We start from the raw sequence: 21,063 nt of genomic DNA, 5'->3' as shown, positions 1-21,063 counted from the left end.
TTATCTACAGTACATATCTGTTTTTTTTCCTCTCTACACTGTTTTAGCCATAGATTCCTTTGTATATCAGTATTGCTTGACCTGAAGAAGAGAGGAGAACTCTCGAAAGCTTGTCCTATGACATAAATTGTTAGTCCAATAAAAAAGGTATCACCTAATACTGAAGAACATTTATTCTGCACTATCACATCTGAACTAACATGGCTATTTTCTGCTTTATATATATATATATATAGATAGATATATAGATAGATAGATAGATAGATAGATAGATAGATAGATAACAAAAGAAAAAGAAACACTGCAACCTATATAATATTCAACTCAATATGTTCAATCAAACCACATATAACGGAAGGTAATCACCTTTACAATTTAACTGTCCCTATTCCAATCTGCTGCCTTTTATGTCCACAGCTCCACAGTGGCTGCAAATATGTAGATACGTAGATATGTAGATTCATTGGTTAGTCACTTAATTGATTTGGTCCACCCCTCGATGCATACCCACAGAATCTGTATACTCATTTAAAGACACATTTATTCTATTACAGAGAATAGATACTGAAGACATAAAATTAATCAAATTTGGCATTCAAGTGACTAACCAATGAAAATCGTGAGGTAACTATTTAACCTAAGATAGGGACAGGCAAAAGCTTATCAGCCCCTGACGAAGCCTAAACGGAGAAATGCGTAGGGCATACTGGTTCTTTGTATCAGTGTTTGCAGACTGGAGAAGTTGTGTGAGGACGTTTATCCGCTCTGTGCCTGTAACCGGCATCTGTGACGTCAACGGAGGAGGAGTGTGCAAATCTCGCGATACCCGGACGCGGAAGTGAGAGTTGTGTATCGAGTGATCGGGCGCAGGTAGCAAGCACCAGAACAAGTTCACATATCAGCTGCAGCCATACAGAATATGCAGAATACGGGAGATATATTGAGATACCGACTGCAGGACTGCAGGACACTGTGAGTTCAGGTGTAATCCAGTTCATACGATGAGTGTGAGATACACCTAACATTCTCAACTGCTTTTAAAGGGTTCATACAATGTGAGTTTTTTTACCTATCATGGTATACCAATGTTTTTTAATAAAATAGTTACACTATATTTGTGTCTCTTACCTTCCCTATATACATGGTCTACCTGTGAGACGGAGTACAAGCATTTGGAACCCTGTAGCAGATACATGTTGAATTGATTAGAATATCCCAAGAAGTCTGGTGAGGAGAGGGAGATCGTTATCCGTTCCAGATCCCAGGGTGGATAAAAGGCTCTATAATATTACAATTCTGTGAGGGCATATTTTACCATTTATAGGTTTTAATTGTCATTACATACAGTATTACCCTATGTTTTCTTATCTTTTCTTTCATTGCGCCTAGTTCTTTCTTGTGATATATATATATTTAAAAAAAGATGGACCATCAATAACTAGGTACGTTATTATGGGAGAGTAATCCTTCCTCTAACGAAATAGCCAATTGTTCTTGGAAATGATTTGCAAACCAGTGTATATTTAATGGGGCGAAATTAGAAAAAAAAATCAATTCTTTAGGTGCATTCTTTAAGTGTTTATATATAAACACTTAAAGAATGCACCTAAAGAATTGATTTTTTTTTTTTATTTCGCCGTTTATTTCGCCGGAAGGATTACTCTCCCATAATAACGTACCTAGTTATTGATGGTCCATCTTTTTTTGCTGTAGGTTCCTGTAGGTCAGAATAGCATTTAATTAATAGGAAACATATTGCACATAAAGAAATGCAAGGCTCACTTGAGCTGGCCAGAGTGCTGAAAACCATAGCCAACTGACAATACAGCAGATATTGCATTAGCTATGTTGTACTTAAAAATGTTTTCCTATCTTTTATTACAATCATAAATGCAAGCTTACGTTTTCAGATATTATTGTCACATTATGCTTAAATAAATATGCAATATTGATTCCTTAACATGACTACTATTATTATGTAATATATTGAAGTTTAACTGATGTGATAGTTTTGTATCAGTTGACAGAATCTTATAGCTTTTTGGGTTCGGTAAGTGTTGTTTGCTGCTTTGCTCATAAACCTTATTTAAACTATACAAATATTTTGAAAAAACATATTGCACATTTAAAATATAGTTGTTTATTGCATATACAATCTTATATAATTTACTGTGGAGGTACATTACAAACAATTAAATAATAAATCAAAGTCCACGACCAACAGTTTTTTAGTTGAACATGCTGTTATAGTTTTATACGGGTGAATAATACTGGAGTAGATATAAAAGTAATTTGAAAAAAATAGCAATTTTCACTTATTTTTATATCACATCAAAACTACCTGCTGTAGCTAGCTATCTACCTAATTCGTATAGTACAGTACAATGCTTTTAACACAGGAAATCAGAGATTAACATTAAAAAGTACATTTGAAAAACATGTTGCAAATATCTAAATATAGATTACCTAATTAACTCGAAATCAGTCTAAAAGGGATTCATATAAAGGCTCTAAATGAACCAAGTCCACAACTAAGTGCTATGTGCAGTTTCCAATCAAAGTGAATTACAATTACAGCTGCAACTGCTAATCCTAGGAAATCAAAACACTGTTAGGCAGACACTAAATTCTATTATAAATCTAATTACTATTATTAGACTTCTTGCAGAAAATTAAGAGGTAGAAACAAATGCAAGTACTTAACTCTTTTAAGCAGCAGGGCAATTACTCTTTGCATTGCAACTTTTGATAGTTATACAGTACTGTATATCATGGCATCTTTCTTGACTTCTACTGCATTCTTTAATAACATTCCTACAAAATAAATTTCTACCTTTGCATTTTATATTTTAAAATCTAGTGCAAACCAATAATTAAAGAGTGGTGCTTAAATCTAATTTAGAGTGACTTCTTGAGTCCCCCGCAGTGATGTTATCAAATATACAAAGTGAAAATGTGAGAAATCAGTGATATAAGTGTAACCCTTTTTGTGAACCGGCCGACCCACCCAATCTCACATTGGCCCCTCGTGGTCTAACCGGTCCCTGCTCCTAAAGGGTTACTGGTATTGCATAACACCTGTGGCTCCAGGAGATCTGAGCCTCCGCTAGCTGGGAGCCTGGGGAAACCCTTACCATTACCTGGTGCAGCGCCTCCACTTACCCAGGATCCCCCGTTATGAAAGATAGCCCTGGGTAAGAAATAAAATAACACACTAGATGATAAACCAATAACTAACACTTTACTTAACACACACATATAACTCATTACATAACATAACATAACATAACATACCCTGATGCTCTATCCGCATCACCTCAGCCCAATGCCTGGTGTTCCCCACCCAGTGTCCTGTGATCCCCCACACCCAATGTCCCGCACTCCTACGGAAGGTCGTGGGTGACTGCGCAGTCACTAAATTAAGCTAGGGCCCAGTTGGTGCACTTATACTTCAGAGGTACCTTCCGAGCACTCCGATGCTCGGGACCGCAACACACTTCTCAAAGGGTCAGACGTCCGTCTGATCCTTTCCAGGTACTTCTGCCGGTGGACCCCAACGAGGGTCCCACCGCTCCACGGGAACTGCAACCGGATCACGGCAACACCAACCGCATGGGAACAGCAACCGCCGCTATCCCTTCCTATCACTAACTACTCCTAGAGTGACAGCAACCCTATCAGGACAGGAACCCTAACCTAGGGCCTGTCCCTGATGAACCGCAACCTGGGATGGCTTGGGGAGAACTCCTAGGGCCTGTGGAACATAACCTGCCCCCTCCCCTAGCTATCCAGTCCTATCTGTATCTGGCTAATCATAACAGCCTAACTCACCTGCAGCCGACACACAGCTCACACTGTCAGCCTGCAGGGATTCACACACGCTTCACACACACTGCACGCACTGCGCCCAGCACATGCAGCGACACATACACACAGACAGCTGCAATCACACACAGCCACCTGGATCCCGCAGAAAATCCACTGCTTGCACACTGTGCCTCTTTGCCAGTGCCCACAGCCCTCTCCGCTGCGGCACTGCCAAACTGCACCTTCCACACCTAAGGGTCACCTCCCTAGCTATGGCCGTCCCTCTTCAGTTACCCCCTGCCCTTACCGGGAATTGGGGCCTGCCTGGGGATCTAGGGAGAACCCTTACCTGATGCAGGAGCCACGCGCTCCCTGCACCCTTCCTACTCCTTCCTTCTCCTCTGCCTGACTCACGCATGCAAAGCCCGGGAAATGTATCTATATTCCCGGGCTTAGCTTCCTCCAGCCCTATTGGCCACACTCAGGCACCTGATGCCTGTCTCCCTAAGCCTCCTGGGAATTGTAGTTCCCAAGGGGCTGTCTAAACACTGGGGCCGCGTGCGCGCTTCTCCAGCGCATGCGCGAACGCCGAATGGCGTAACTGGAAGCAGAAAGTTGGGCGGGTTGGAATCCTCTAAAGTATCCCTCTGCTGACTGGAGTAGACTGACACTCTACGCGTTTCACCACGAGGGTTTCATCAGGGCCTCGTGGTGAAACGCGTAGAGTGTCAGTCTACTCAGTCAGCAGAGAGATACTTTGGAGGATTCCAGCCCGCCCAACTTTCTGCTTCCAGTTACTGCAACAGAGCTGGTACAGACGAGAGATGAGCGACGCGAGGTACAAGGGCCCAGAGTGACGTGAGGGGAGAACGCACGGAGAGTCATCAGCTGACCGACGGCGCCTCTTCCAACTACTCAGAGAGACCCACTCGCTTCCGCTCTAAGACGGATGTCTGAAACCTCCCAAGTTGCTGAGGCAGATATACACCTGGCAGGGATATTATCCAAATCTGCTTGATTACACTTGTAAATTGTGAGTGCCTTTTTTATTGGTTTTATACATAAATTCTGAACAGTCTGCACTATGTCCAGTATTTTTGTCTCTTCCTGCTAAGGTCCTACCCTACACATACATGTGTGAATTGGATTACAAGCTAACAAAGAAACCTTTATGTACACTCACCCTCTGAGAAATTTGTAATTACAAATCTCATTGGGACATATTGATCTGAATCATCCACCACTTGCATAGACATACTTGCACTCTTTTGCTTTTGTTTGTTCTTTTCTATATATATCTGCCCTCCCCGGTATCCGGCTAACAGAAATATTTTAAAATCTGCATGACAGAATTCAAACATATGCACAGTTGGAATAAGGGAGACAAAAAAACTTTGGGTCACCACCTCCAATGTGGTTATCCCCATTATATTATTGATTATGGTAGTATTGATAAAGCAGTAGTAGCAGCAAGCAACACCAACATACCTAATTTTATGGTTTGTAGAAGTTTTGTTTGCTTTTATTTAGTAAAATAAATTGTATGCCATGATTACATAATCATATCTACAGTATGAAAGTAACCAGGTTACAATGTCGATATAAGACTTTTTTTTCAACAGTATGAGCAATGTATCTTCTTGTCTATTCTCTTGGGAATATCTTTGTAACTGTAGGCTAAATTCAATTGTATTCAGTTCCAGTATACAGTACTGTACTTTTCATAGATTGGTAAGGATTATTTCACGATAAGCCTTGCAAAGATGTACTGTAACTACAGAACTCATGTTGGGACACAATGTTGTGGGAAAACAGTGTTTGTATTTTGTAGTGCATGTTTATATTTATTACAGTGGCGACCGCCATTACCCTAGTGCGTCCGTAGCGGCGCAACTCTGATAACCGCGGGCAGATGCAGTATGTTTTTTTTTCCGGAGTATATTGCGGTATTTTAGCGCTCTGAATATTAGCATTATATTAGCACTGTCTGAAATACTGCAATACCGTCTAAAAACTCAGGGGGGCGTTCGCGAGCTGTTGTCTTCAAAGTCTAATACTTTAGCAGTTCAACCTACGTCAGTACACAGTCTGCGTGTGCGCGCAGTAATTGTAAATTTGCATATTTATACATGCATTTGCAGTGCTGTATGTCTCATTTGAAAATTGTTGAAACGCATAGGCGTGTGCAGTACTGTAACAGTATCACATTTTGGCATATACAGCGCTCTCCCCTCACTCACCCCCGCACACACACAGGATAATTTACTGCACTGCAGTATTTCAACTTCTTATCTTATCTACAGTACAGTACACCTCTCCCACACCATTCCTTTGAATGTGTGTCTTTCTGGTTTCAATCACATTCCTGCTTGATAGCTGATGATTACTGCTCATGCGTCTGTAACATTGCCACTTCTTGCTTGCGAAGTTCAAGAGTGAGTGACCAAAAGAAATATATATTTTTTTTTTCTCCTCATTTTTTATTTTTATTTTCTCCACAAGCGTGCCTAAACCATCTTGATATTACGATATTCAATCTGTGCTGTAGCTTTTGACTGCGACACTGTGCGTTTGACTGCACATGGTTGATTTGTGTGCTTTTATGTATTTGGGGGTGTAGGGATCAAATTATTATGGTGACCTACCTTTTGAAAATATGTAATTTCTTTGAACTGCAGTACAGCTAATCCTTCATGCAGCTGTACCCTGTACCCCCCTCCCCCACGCACACACACAAGGCTCGCTCAAGGATTTGAACCTCTTATCCACACCTCTCCAGAGCCATTCCGTTTTTAAAGCTTGTCATTGTGTTTTTATCGTCCGTCCCTAGCCGAGCATCACCTCTCTGTGCCTGCGTGCCTAATTTTCCTATTGTTGGCTTTGAGTCACCTCTCGGTAATCCTCTTTTGGAAGGGATCTAGCTGATGATTACTGCGCATGACTCACCCATCAACCCCCCAACCCTTTGAGGCTTTGTTTACGGTAACGCTTTTGATAATCCCTTCTCGAATTTGATATGTAAATCTGACTTGCACAGCACTGTGAAATTGAGAGTTAAAAAAAACATTATCTGATTAATGCTGTTGATGCAATAAATTACCACTTTTTGTCATTCTTTCTTTTTCTTTGGTGTAGGTGTGGGGGGGGGGGTTCAATTATTATGATTATCATGAATGTAAAGAACTATTTATTTTATTTTATCAGGAACAAAAAATACAAATATACAAATAATCATGAATAATACAAAATGCAGTCTTTATTCAGTTCTTCTGTCAGATGGAAATTGAGGGCCGGTGGATAATCATGAATAATGCATATTGACAATAATATTAATTAATAATATATAATATATAATAATATATATATAATAATATCATTTTTTCCGTCTTTATCTTCTTCCTCATTCTGTGCACAGTACAGTAGTTCATTGAGGGAGGAGAGGTTTTGTGTACATCATGACAGCAGTTTAGATACTGTACACTTAACTGTACAACAGTTCACAAACTTTACACGATACCCCTCCTCCCCCCCAGTCCATCCTTTTTTTCTGAAAAGACAAGAAAACAAAAAATTAGTGCAGTTATGTGCATACTGTATTATGGCATTGTGTGCTGTATAGTACTGTCAAACTAGTCTATACTGGAACTACTGTATACAGTAACGTCTGTTAAATACTTCGCAACCAGATGGCTGGTGCTGCTCTCTCAGGAAAGAAAAAAATTGAGCAGTTAGGTGCATATTATGGCATTGTGTAATGTATAGCTACTCCATATTGGACAACAGTATGCAGTTAGTACTGTCAAACTAGTCTATACTGGAACTACTGTATACTGTGACTACTGTTAAATACTTTGTAACCAGATGGCTGGTGCTGTTCTCTCAGGAAAGAAAAAAATTGAGCAGTTAGGTGCATACTGTATTATGGCATTGTGTACTGTATACTGCACCGACACACTTTATTCGAGCAAATACCCGGTATGTACCTGGCAGATACCTGGAATGCGCCACTCCTAACCTCTGACAAGCCCCGTTGCATTTGCCTTCCCAGCCTGGGTTCATGCCTGGCTGATGGGCGGCTGATCTGTTAAATGATAATGATTAGGATTTAATAGGCTGCAATGCTTCGCGTGTCTACCAGATGGCATAAATTCATGAATTGTAATGCAGTTTATATATATATACTGTGCAGTATTGCAGCCAGCGGGAATAAAATGCTTCAATCCCTGCTTGGAAAATAACTCAATGTACTCGGGCAGAAAACAGTCACAAACCTCAATACACCCGGGTATACCCGAATTCGTGGGACTAGCCAAGCTCGAATAAAGTGTGTCGCCAGTGTAGCTATTCCATATTGGACAACAGTATGCAGTTAGTACTGTCAAACTAGTCTATACTGGAACTACTGTATACTGTGACTACTGTTAAATACTTTGTAACCAGATGGCTAGTGCTGCTCTCTCAAGGAAAAAAAAATCTGTGCCATACTTACCTGTATCATACTGTACTTGCTTGCTGGAATCTGTATGCGAAATCCGGCTCAGGCTGCAGGTATCCGGGCGGGACAGACAGCAAGGGTTGTCAGTCACCAGGTTTTCACTGACGGTCGGACCGTTTTTGGAAGCCGGTGCTGGTGCTGGCATTGCTTGCCTGCGACTGACGTTTCTTAGTTGGTTTTAACATGACCTTTCGCCTTTTGAAGTCTCCATGATCATAGATACGGGAAAAACCCAGTGATACACACCAATACCCTCCAATAACATCGGGATCAGTACGAAAAAAACATGGATCGATACATAACTTTTTCATTATTGCACGCTTCCACACACGAGCATCTGGTGAAAATTTGTAAAAGTCATAGTTTTCGATAAAATACTAATAAATTTGAACAACTGTTGCCATCTTATCATCTGTTGCATTAATCACGGCCCATATTAAATAAGCGTACGTTCTGTCGGGTTTTTGGAACACGGCCTGCAGTTATGCACTCATGTCGAGACTCTCAGGATAATAAAACAAGACCAGACACTGCGTTTAGTTTTAATATGAAAAGCCTAAATTGATACATTATTGTAACTTCTTCAGTCCCAAGGCCAATTTACAATGGATCACTGTGGTATTCTTTTAAACACCTGCAAGTTGACACATTACTGAAGCGCATGCGCATTACAATTCATGAATATCTGCCATCTGGCGGATACGCGAAGAATTGCAACCAATTAAATCCGAACCATTATCAATAAACACATCAACCGCGCATCAACCGCGGGTGTGAATGCAGTATGAATGCGGTCAGAATGCGGCATGAACGTGGTGAAGTACGGTGAAGTGCGGTGAAGTGCGTGGCATTCGGAAAAAATCCAGAAGAAATTCGGAGACGTTGGAGAATTAAAGGGGCGCGGCTGTATGTATACAAAATACATCTTTGGCTATGGATCAGAACTTTGAGTGTACAGTGAATAGTATAATACAAAATACATAAAAAAAGCAAACTCCCAACAAAACATGCAAACAGATTATAGATATATTGATTTATTTATTTTTAACAGAGATTTCTTCTACAGAGTCATTTTAATTCACTGGATATTCACTTTTCCCATATTAGTTCTAGCCTTTCTTAAGGCTTTTTAGGGAGCTTCCTTTAAAAAAAACCTATGTATCAGATGTATTCCTTACTGGGAACGTGCAAGCAAAACCAGTTATTTTAAATCAGTTATAAAATACTGTAACTGATTGCTTCATATCACCCATATAACAACACCAACACATTGTAAATAGAGCTACATTTAACTTGTGGAATATACACTGTAATAGTACAGAATACCATATACTTCTGGTGCTGGATTATGCAGCTATTGTATACAGTTTGAAAAGCTAGACTAATGGGAAACATTCTGTAAAATAATAAGTGGTTAAAATGAATCAATGAGACCTGCACTTGAAAAGGATTTCCCAAGCCCATACAAAGCAGAATTCAATTAAAAAAATGGGTATGTGGATGCTCAGTTAATGTAAAAATGATCATGTTAGCTTAAGGACAAATATTTTTTTTTATGTCGGTTGAAAGTTTGGATATAAACAAGATACAGTACAATCTAGGTTTTATGTAGAGATGTGCAAAAACTGTCCTCACTTACTACACAAATTGTAATTAAGCTAAAGATTTTTTGGGGGGAAATAGGTCATTTGTTTTACAAGGTGAAATGATGCATTATTCTTTTATAAAATATCATTGATACACTGAAAGATTTGGTTTATTTTTGCATCCACTGATTTTATTTTTATTTTCCAAAATGTCTTACAAAATTGGGCTCAGCATGGACATTATGCCTTTATTGTCAGTTTTAGTTGTATTTTTATAAAATTGGGAAAACGTGTTCCTGGGCACACAAAATTAAAATCGATTCCATCCAATTTGCCTTATTAAAATTAAACTACTCATGTGTAGAATGTACCTGTATGAATATATACAGCTAATTTGTCTTTAATTGTTTAGTTACATTTTATAGTTTTAAAAAAGAGCATCAAACAAATCAAAGGAAGAACAGTGATCATACAGTAATGACCTAATGTTTAAGCTTACTTGATTTCATTAATTGATATGGTCCATATTTAACTTTACAATTATACTATATGGCTTAAATTAATTTGTCTTTTCAAAGGTATATACCTTTATCTTTATATTTGTTATTTATAACTTATGGCCCACTACTATCTAAAAAAAAAATATTTAGTTTGACAGCTTCATACTGTATAAATGAAATAACAGTATAAATAATTTTGCTGATTCTCTGCGTTTAATTTTTGGCCTTTAACATTACTGTTTTCTCTCCAAATATTAAGCTTAATTTATTATTTTTACCTAGATCATTTTATGTTAATTATACTGCTCTTAGCGCTATCAAATAACATACACTAAATTATTATTATTTTTACATTTGTGCTTCCAAGTTTACCCTGTGATATGAGAAATAGGGTAACCATGTGTCATATTTTAGCATGTTCATAGATGAACATTTGAATGGAACATTGGGTGCTTCAAAATCTTCCAGTGCAGTGTACCTATGATGCTAACACAAATGCCTTTACGCATGTAAGAAATGTGCTTCCACCAACTTTAGAGATCATATCTTTCATTAAACGTGAAATGGATGGAAGAGAAGCAAGGATAATGATGCCACTGAATAAAGCATTAGTAAGACCACAACTTAAATATGGAGTACAGTTTTGGGCACCACTCCATAAAAAAGACATTATGACACATGAAAAAGTGCAGAGAAGAACAGCCAAATTAATAAAGGGGATGGAATATCTGATTTATGAGGAGAGGCTATCTTAGTTAGATTTGTTTACATTAGAAAAGGCATCTTAGTGGGGATATAATAAATACAGTATATGCAAATATATTCTTGGTCAATACAAGGCGCTTTCAAGAGAACTATTTGTCCAGAGGGCAGTACAAGGGCAGTACATCCCTTAAAGTTTGAGAAAAGGAGATTTAACCAGTAACAATGAAAACAGTTCTCTACAGTAAAGGCAGTTATAATGTTGAATTCATTAAAGATAAAGACTAGAATCAGACGTAGGAACACGCTAGTCAGAGCCTCCCAACACTTATATTGCGCAACAGATCCGGAAAAGCTGACAACTATACATTTCAGGACCGCTCGGACCCTCCTCCAGCAACATATGGGACCTTCCCCCGCCCTTTCCCCCCCCACCCCTAGTGTTGCCCCCTCCCCAGTACTGTGAGTCAAGTATGTCTTGTCTTGTGTCTCTGCATGTGGTGCGTCTAGTGCTGTTAAAGTTAACAGCTGTTCAACATAAAATTGTGGTGGGCCTATAATGTATGCCTATGGGAGGTGAGTTTCTGTATATATGCTTTCCACAAATAAAAATGAAAGTTGAAAAAAAAAAAAGATAGGGCAGGAGGGCACTCAATGGTCACCATCGCCAGGCATTTCCTGTGTCAGACTAAGGATGGAGGTAATAACTGTTTTTGGCTAAGTTAGTAGTGTGGGAAGAAGCGTTCAGTAGTAGATGTACCAGATGTACTCCTCCTGCTTGTTCCATACTCTGGAGAAGGCATAGTACTGGGCCTGAATCAACCCTGGGTGCATGCGGGCCTCAGAAACCTTTTGCTCCTGTTTCTGTTCAGCCTGTGTAAGGGGGAACAGGTTATTATTAAAATTTGCCCGTTTTAGAGGAAGCACGTGCCGTAGTAATGTGGATTTTTTTACTGTTTATTTGATGCTCCTTTATTGTCAGTCAACTTTGTTCCCAGATACTTTCTCATGGTTATTGACCTCACCTGATTATCTCTGTAGTACTGAGAGACTGTTGAGGCTTCCAGCATACAGGACCACCTGTTATTTGAACAGGTATGCGAGGAGCTTTGGGTTTGCACGAGCAGGGTCAAGTTTTAATCTGTTATGAAACCCCATGACAGGTTTTGAATCTATCTGTGTCCCTGGATCTGGTTTCAGCTTCACCAACTGAATCGGCTATGCCAAGAACCTCTACAGCTGCTCCTGCTGTTCATTCTTGGACAAAGGAAGCTTCACCCACATGAAAATGGGAGGTTTCCATATGGAACCATAGACAGGACTGTAAGCAAATCTTTCTGGGTAGTGCCCTTGTGGAATTTGGAGAAACTGAAGGTGACATTGGTTGTGGTGGCTCGCAGGCATCACAGGAACGTAGAGAAAAAAAAGAGCAAGACCCTCATAGTGTAGTATATAAAAACAATTAATTTATGAAAAGGTAAGATATGCACGTACATAATAAAAATTCAAATAGGCATGTAGGTATAGTAACCTGTATGTATGAGATGCTCTAACAGCTACTACAGATGATCCTCTGTTGCTAGATGGTCATCAGTCCTCCTTTGCAGGCTCTGCTCTGGCTCCAGGGACACCACAGATATTCACCTTTACAGCTCTGAATCTCCAAGGTCATCGCACCGCAAGTTTTGGGAAAGTGTCAGCCAGTACAGGACCCGTGGATGTTTGTGATGTATTCACTGCAGCAACAGTGTATCTCCGCACTCGATCGTTTGCCGCTCACCCGGGGTTATCCTCCGTTGGAAGGAGGGAGAAGGAATACCCACATCGATAGGCTCAATCACAGGGTGACATCAAAAGCGTCACAGGCTCCAGCTAACCACAGCCTCCGATAGACACACAACTCGTGCTCAGTGCCTTAGCTATGTAGTAGTTTGGAATTGAACTTAAAAGCGTCTCTGCATACAGGTCATAGACAGATATACAAAAGTCCAGGTTAAGCTCATATGAGCATAAAGTGTCCAATATAGTATGTGGACAATTCAAACGCCAATACCTCCAACGCGTTTCTTGATGCACAGTCACTTCATCAGGGAAATAATTGATGTGCTTGGACACTTTTTTGAGCATCACAGGGGTGTAGTGGCCTGTCCAGAGGAGCCACCAGCAGAGTGTCGGCATACTTCCAGTTGCCCAACCATGGCTCGGTGACATTCTCTGAGAAAAAAAACTGTAATGTCATGCAGCATTGATTAGGGGCACAATGGCACAGGGGCAAACTGGTGGCGACTGGTGTTCTGCAAAATTTGGGGAACAATAACTGTTACAATTGGGAGTGTTCTTCTCTTCCTCCCCCCCCAACCCCACCCACACACACTCATGCTTTTTTGCACAGCTCCATTCTGAATTAAGCCTGTTAGGGGAGACCAGGACTTTTAACACATTTATATTTTTCTGGGATAATTTACTAGGCAAAACAAGGTAGTGAAATAAAATGGGATTTATTCAGAGTAAAACATCGGACACACAAAAGAAATACAAAATACAGTGAGATACACACTTACTTTGGGTCTGGGGGAAAAATCTAGGCTTTCCTAGGTGCAGGGCGCCCGCTTGAGCCTTCTGGGCCCCTGAGCCTTCTGGTTCTAGCCTCCATAAGATTCTAGCTTTCCCTGATAGCAAGTCTTCTCCAGTTCCAACCTGAATTTGTATAGCTCTTTCACACAGAAGCACCTAGAACAGCCCACCAGCAGTTCTAACATGGTTCACACAGATTCACATAGCCTCTATCCTTGTCGCTTCAAATCTCCAACAAAAAGGGCTTATCTGCTACACTGCTCTCCCTTATATAGGGCTTGATTCATATCTATCACATTGAGTGGGCTGGCAGCCAATAAGAGCATGGATTGCGATCGTGCAGCAAATGGGAATCATGCCTATGAGTTTGAAACCCAGCAAACCATTTTCCTGGCTATCGCCATACCCCTGTGGTCCCGACACCTCTGGGTCTATATGAAACAAAGTCTTTCTCTGAAGAAAGCAAGTCCACCGCCCTTCCCACTCACTATTTGCCACAAACCTGCATGTCTTTTGCAATTAACACAGGGAGTCCCATTACTTGGGACCTGGCATTGAAATTCTAATCTGCATCTGGCTGTATGGACATTAATACATAATGTATATAACACAATAAACCACACTTTATTATAGTATAAATCTTGGGGAAACTTATATATGTATGTGGGACCTGCATCAGGGCTACCTTGGCTTTAAAACTAGTAGTCTGGGGACACTGTACAGCCCCAGTGTAGTTCTCCTCACGTATACACAAATCATGCCTGCACGCCGGGAGAATTAGGGACTTCCAGAAACTTGGACCTCGAACTTTTGCAAACAAAATAAATACATTTTTGTCCAAATATCCCACCTACAACTTACACTCCTGAAGTTTCAGGACTCTGGGACAAAGGGAACATGAAAAGTGGAAAAGCAGGGGTCACTTTAACTTTAAAATGCAATCATACTCCTTGATAAAGGGCATTTGTGTCTGAAACACGTAGGAGGCATTACACTTCCTTTGGGTGATGTTTTTTGTTGAATAAACAGATTTTTTACTTTTATACCACCTGACTCCAGGGCAGTGCGCTGCTTTATTCTTTTTTCTACCATTGGATTTTCTCATCAGCGACTGGACACGCCACTACAGACTCACTAAGGCTCAAGGAGTGGTTAAGATTCATTCAAGATATCTAATATTGTGTATTATGGACTTTGATGAGTACCAGTATTTGTTATGTTTGCTCCAATGAGGTTACATCAAAGTGAAGACCAGCATTTTTGATTGTTCCCTTCAGGAGAGGTACAGTAGCAACATAAGCCAGGGTATCATTGCATGTAAAGTTCAAATGTATGTAGAGAGTGGGTGCTCCAGTGATAGTGCAATTCCCAAACGTTGGCATCAATAATTAATCATATATAGGACTCATGAATATGACTCTAGTAGGGAGTGGGTATAGTATAAAATGATGTGTGAGTAACCAGTCAGTAATGAATATTACTGTAGGTAGCTGCCAGGGACCCATGATTCAAAGGGAATACAATACAGAATACTTTAACTGACTGTCACAGGAGACCAGGTTTATTGTACATTTGTTTAGCAGGATCATGTATTGAGCAAAACAAGATAATGAAATAAATTGATGTTTGTGCACAGAAATAGGCATACACACAGTGGAACACAAAATACAGACAAAAAGCACATTTACTAGGAATCTGGGGGTTGAAAATTAAACTGTTCTAGGTGCAGGGAATGCGAAATCCTCTGGTTCCCATATTGGCGTGAAGTTCCACAAGCCACCACTCCCTTCTCTTCTGAGAACTGGGCCTCATTTCACTGGGAGCTAATAATAAAAGTCCTGGAACTAAAATCGGCATGCAATCCCCGCCGCGACCACTACATTCGATAAGAACTTGGCCGCAAAAATTGTGACTTAAAATATTTTCCGGGCAGACTTTTCTGAAGCCGGTGCTCTGCTATTCGGCAAAGAGCACTTTTGAAAAGCCCGACCACACTTCTGGTGCTAAAATATCAAAACTGTTTGACTTAGGGGTTTCTTATAGTATTTTGGAGTTCATTCACAAAATACTACAGTCAATCAGAGCATGGGAACATTCTCAGTAGCCAATCAGAGCGAAGCCAGTACAGAAAGCCTGGTTAGCAGGGCATCTGAATCTGCCAAGGGACATGTGCAAGTTTGCCACATCAGTCCTTACTATTCAGATGCCACCCACTGGGTCAGGCTCCTCCAGGTCTGGTAGGACAAATTGAGAAGAGAGGCGGCCCTGCGCTCTCGAATGGGTTCAGAGATGCACTGCAGGGGTCCTCACTGAGACCGGGGGGAGTGTATTGAAAGTTAATCAAGACACCGCAATGTGTCTGGTGGAGGGAATGGTTCCCACGGGAGTCATGTGATAAGAGGTAAATGGAGGTAGGGAATATCGTCTTATCCCTCCATGCAGACCCCGTGTGAAATATCACTTCTCCTCTGTTTTAGGATAGTGCAGAGTCACTCCATTGGGAGGGCTGCTTTCAAGGGCTGTGAGGGTAAGGAAATCCCATCTTACCTTCCTTCATGAGCCCAGTATCAGCCTTCAACTCCTTTTCTCCTCAATTTGACTGTACTGCACGTCAGCAGTGGAAACTCCTCCTCTCCCCTGGTGGTGCCGCGGAAGGCAAAATGGAAACTGTAGCAATGGAAGTTGCTCCGAGGCACTCACACATGTTCTGGATGGTCCCCTGGCAAAATAAAAAGCTATGGTCTCCAAAGTAGTGACAAAAAATAGGCTTTATTTGGACATACAAAAAGTGGTGAACATGTTAGTCCTCCAATGCGTTTCACGCAGAATATGCGCTTTCTCAAGGAGTAATGAGCTAGCAGGAAATGAACACTCTTTAGAAGCTGAGTAATTACAAAATTACAATCAGATTTGACTGATTGCAAAAACAGTGCTGAACACTTGTAACATAGAACAATGTTAAATGGACAGGAAAACACATATAAGCGGAGATTAGCAGACAAAAAATAACCTGTAAACATAGAGAAACCCTATGATAACAATAAAATGATACTTAAATGAGTATCACATATTTCTAATATGGTGCTGGAATCTGGCATTGGTAATTGATGTCAGAATCAAATCTACTTTCCTATAGCTAAACACATAAGCACCTAATTACGTTATAAGGTCTTATACAGAATCACTCTGAGATAATACACAGCTTATGATTGTAGAAAAAGAAGATTATGGTGTTCATATAGTAAGCACAACATGCTAAACAAAATGCATCAAAGAGCTGAACAAAGTTAAAAATATAAAAATGAAAATAAACTTCATCCAAAACTATCCAATACATGGAATTAACAGATGGTCACAATATGAGGCATCCCTTGTATATTCCTAAGATAGACAAAATGTAACCCTGAATGTACACTGTAGTCTCCATGTATCACATTTAGATAAGAAAATAATAGTAATAATTAAGGCATGAAGCCTAAAGGCCTCATTCAGAGAGGGTTGATAAAAATTATCGCCAGGGCATTTAAAATGCCGTTTTATGGGTGTTATCACGGTATTCAGAAAGGCTCGATTACCAGTGATAGCAAAATTCCCAAAACGGGCGAATTGCTGCTAGCGAGAGCATCAAGCCTCTGAAAAGGCCTAAACTGGTGATTCATTTCTGCTGCAGCGAGAGCGGCTCTGAGAGAACCGCCTCTCCCAGCTGAAATGTCGCCCGAAAAATATTTATTTAAATATATATTTCTTTCATAGTGTACAGTATATGTGCAGGGGGTCTCCGGAGCTGAACCGCATTGGTTTCAGGTCCAGGGACACCCTGCTTCCCGAGATACAGGCACCTTTATGGTACGCGGGACATTTCAATGCAGAGGGATACCGGCAACCCATAAAGGTACCTGTATCTCGGGAAGCAGGGGGCCCCTAGACATAAAACCAACGTGTTTCAGCTCCGGAGACCCCCTACACATCTACGCTATGAAAGAAATGTATATTAATAAATATTTTAATAAACATCAATACACGCCCCCCCCCCCCCCCCCTCCACCCAAACCCATACAGTACAGTAATGGGCAAAATAACTATTATCCAGATATGGATTATAGATTATTTGCCCATTATTAAACACTGCATTAGCATACAAAAATAAAGTAAATAAATACAGTTATACTTACCACAACAGCAGGTCCCTCTGTCCTCCGTAGCAAGAAAGCATATACAGTATACAGTACATAATAAAGACATTCTAATGGCCCCTTACCCCTTAATCACCTTAGCGGTTACTAACCGCTATAGTCATTAATGGGTTAACCCACCCTGACCCGATACGAACCCGGGAGGCCTAAGCACCCAACCCTGACTGACTTTACCCACCCTGTACCCATTGAGTAGTATAGTGGTACATCATTAGAACAAGGTAAGAATCAAAAATCCAGCCGCTCCATGATACAAAAAGTAGGCACTCACCAGAAAAATGGGGTTAAAAAGGTATACTTTAATAGACTACATAAAAAAAAAAAAACAGACAGTACTAACTACTCTCCCACATGTTTCACGCCTACTGTGGCGCTTTCTCAACAGCTTTATTATAAAGTTTTCTTCCTGGTATTATACAGGTTATAAAGAATTTGATTAGTGTTAGGACCTGCACAGATTTTGTCTACCTTGGCGTTTGGTGTGCAGGCTTAAGATACTTTGGCCAAAGAATCAAACTAAATGACCATATGTTTTTAGTTTATATATATATATATATATATATATACTTTACTGTGTATCTGTGTCATTGGAAGTAGCATTGGGCTCTGTCTGTGTTCTATGTTCAGTCCTTGAATTTAACTATATATTGCCATGCCCAGTAGCACTCCGTTTTGACACTCATATGCAAATATATATATTGTGGTTACTTTGGGGGTATATAAATTAGGAGCTTACTGGTTTTCTCTGTTTTGCAATCTTGTCCAGCTTGTCACAGCTGATTAAGGGAGGGTGGCTCCGCCTTCCCAGGTTCCAAGCTCACCCCCATCCCACTATGCTTCCAAATGGTTAAGGATCATTTATTTTCCACACACGCAAGTCCATGCATGCAGTTTGGTTGTGACAAATCTAATTCAGAGTGCTTTTCCTGGTATTATACAGGTAAATAAGAGCTTCAATCAAACTAAGAACTATGCAGCTAATCACAACAGCTTTATTATAAAGTTTTCTTCCTAGTATTATACAGGTTATTAAGAATTTGATTAGTGTTAGGACCTGCACAGATTTGGTCTACCTTGGTGTTTGGTGTGCAGGCTTAAGATACTTTGGCCAAAGAATCAAACTAAATGACCATATGTTTTTAGTTTATATATATATATATATATATATATACTGTATGTACTTTACTCTGTATCTGTGTCATTGGAAGTAGCATTGGGACTATATAGATATATAGATATAGATATATGGGATATATATATATATATATATATATATATATATATATATATATATATATACTTTACTGTGTATCTGTGTCATTGGAAGTAGCATTGGGCTCTGTCTGTGTTCTATGTTCTGTCCTTGATTTTAACTATATGCTCTCATTCTTTGCTGAGCATAGTCTAGTGTGACTACGTGCCTTGCTGCATTCTAGCTCCAAACCTTGCCTTGCCTTGTTGATTAACCTCTTGTTACCTGACCCTTCTTGTCTCTTGGATTCCACACTTCACCTCTCCTGATCCGGCTTCGTACCCCGACAATCCGCTACTCTCCAATCCCGAACTTGGCTACGCACTCTGATGATCCGCAACTCTCCGCTCCTGAACCTGGCAAGTACTTTGACTATTCTCCTATCTGTAACCTTGACCTGGCTTGAACGACTACTCCACATCCTAGGCGCGCCCGCATGGCTGCGGGTCGGCGTTAACCAATTCCCTACCTCAGCACTGCGGTCGTGCTTCGTTTGTGGTGAGCTACGCGTTACACCAATGAACAGGTTGGCGTAAGATGGAGCGTAGCAACTGCCCATGGCAGTTCCACATGTTTGGAGATAGAAAGAGCCATAGATGCTGTCCAAAAGAAAAGTGATGTGCGCAGGTGATAAAGTGGATTTGTGTTCTAAATAATGTCTGGTGTCTGTGATGCTGTGTGTGTGTGAAATAATGGTGTAAAGTGATGCCACATCTAATGTGACCCAGATACTGTATAATCAGTATCAGCCAAGTGAAATCATGCAACAGTGATAAAACGTGTTTAGTGTCAAGTTAGAATGAAGGTAAAGTGTGAACTAGTGGCTGCAAGAAGTGATCAACATAAATAGACAAGTGCTCACCAAGGAACCCAATACTAGAAACTATAGGACTGCCAGGGGGTGCAATGAGTGACTTGTGTATTTTCGGTAAATAGTGAAATATGGTTGTAACCGGGTGTCTGGTGTAGAGATACTCACATTCAGTTCTGGAAAGAATCTGCAACATGATACCCTCTTCAATCAATTCCGAGAGCTCCAACTGAAACGTCAGAGTAGGATCAGCTGTAATATGGAATATGAGGCTAGGTCGTTCAACTGTCTGAGTGCCTCATTCCTGTAGTACTGGCTACCGACGACCACCACTGCACCCCCCTTATCCGCATTCTTTGCTGTGATTGATTTGTTGTCTGAAAGAAGACAGATTGCTTCCCTTTGCACATTAGTCAGATTATCAGATCTAGTGTAAAATTGATTCATACCTGACACATGAATGCTCTATGATAACAAATTAAAATCTTTCTCTACTAGTTTCTGAATTATATTGATAGCTTGACTCTTAACAAAAGTGGGATTAAATGTGGACCTATTTCTGAGCCCTGAATTATTGGTACCCTGACAAATCATTATTTGCACTTTCATAGTAAAGATCACTAAGATCTTATAAGTGACAATGATCCTTGTAGCTAAGCCTAGACTGTAAGAGTGTCCTGCAGTCGGAGTTCACAGCTGGCAGCTTCTCTCTCTGGTTTGATTATTAGAGATTACTTGTAAAATATATCGCTATTCATTATAGTCCAGTGGTTAACTAGGCTACTATTATATTATCATTAAGCTGGTTCATTTCGTTGTGACTGTGTTTCATTAAGGTATAAAGTGACCTATTATTTCCTGAGACAGGTTAAGAGTTGATTAGAATACTGTAATTATTTGATAGCCTGTGCTATCATTGGTATTAGATACCTGCACTTATAAACTTGATGGAGTGATTTAAATAATCAGACTATATTTTGTTGGACAGCCTGTTCAACTAGAAGTGGTGTCAGAGACAATCATTGTGTATAGTACCCCACTGTGGGGTCCTTGGGTATAGACACCACTACTGTTTTTGCATTCATTATTGCTCTACCATGTTTTAGGGAACACTTGATTGTTGACAGGGACAAGGGAAGTACC

This window comes from Ascaphus truei, chromosome 3, assembly GCF_040206685.1.
Source record: "Ascaphus truei isolate aAscTru1 chromosome 3, aAscTru1.hap1, whole genome shotgun sequence".
Classification (NCBI taxonomy): domain Eukaryota; kingdom Metazoa; phylum Chordata; class Amphibia; order Anura; family Ascaphidae; genus Ascaphus; species Ascaphus truei.
The sequence above is the reverse complement of the archived record's forward strand: the minus strand, read 5'-3'. Positions refer to the sequence as shown.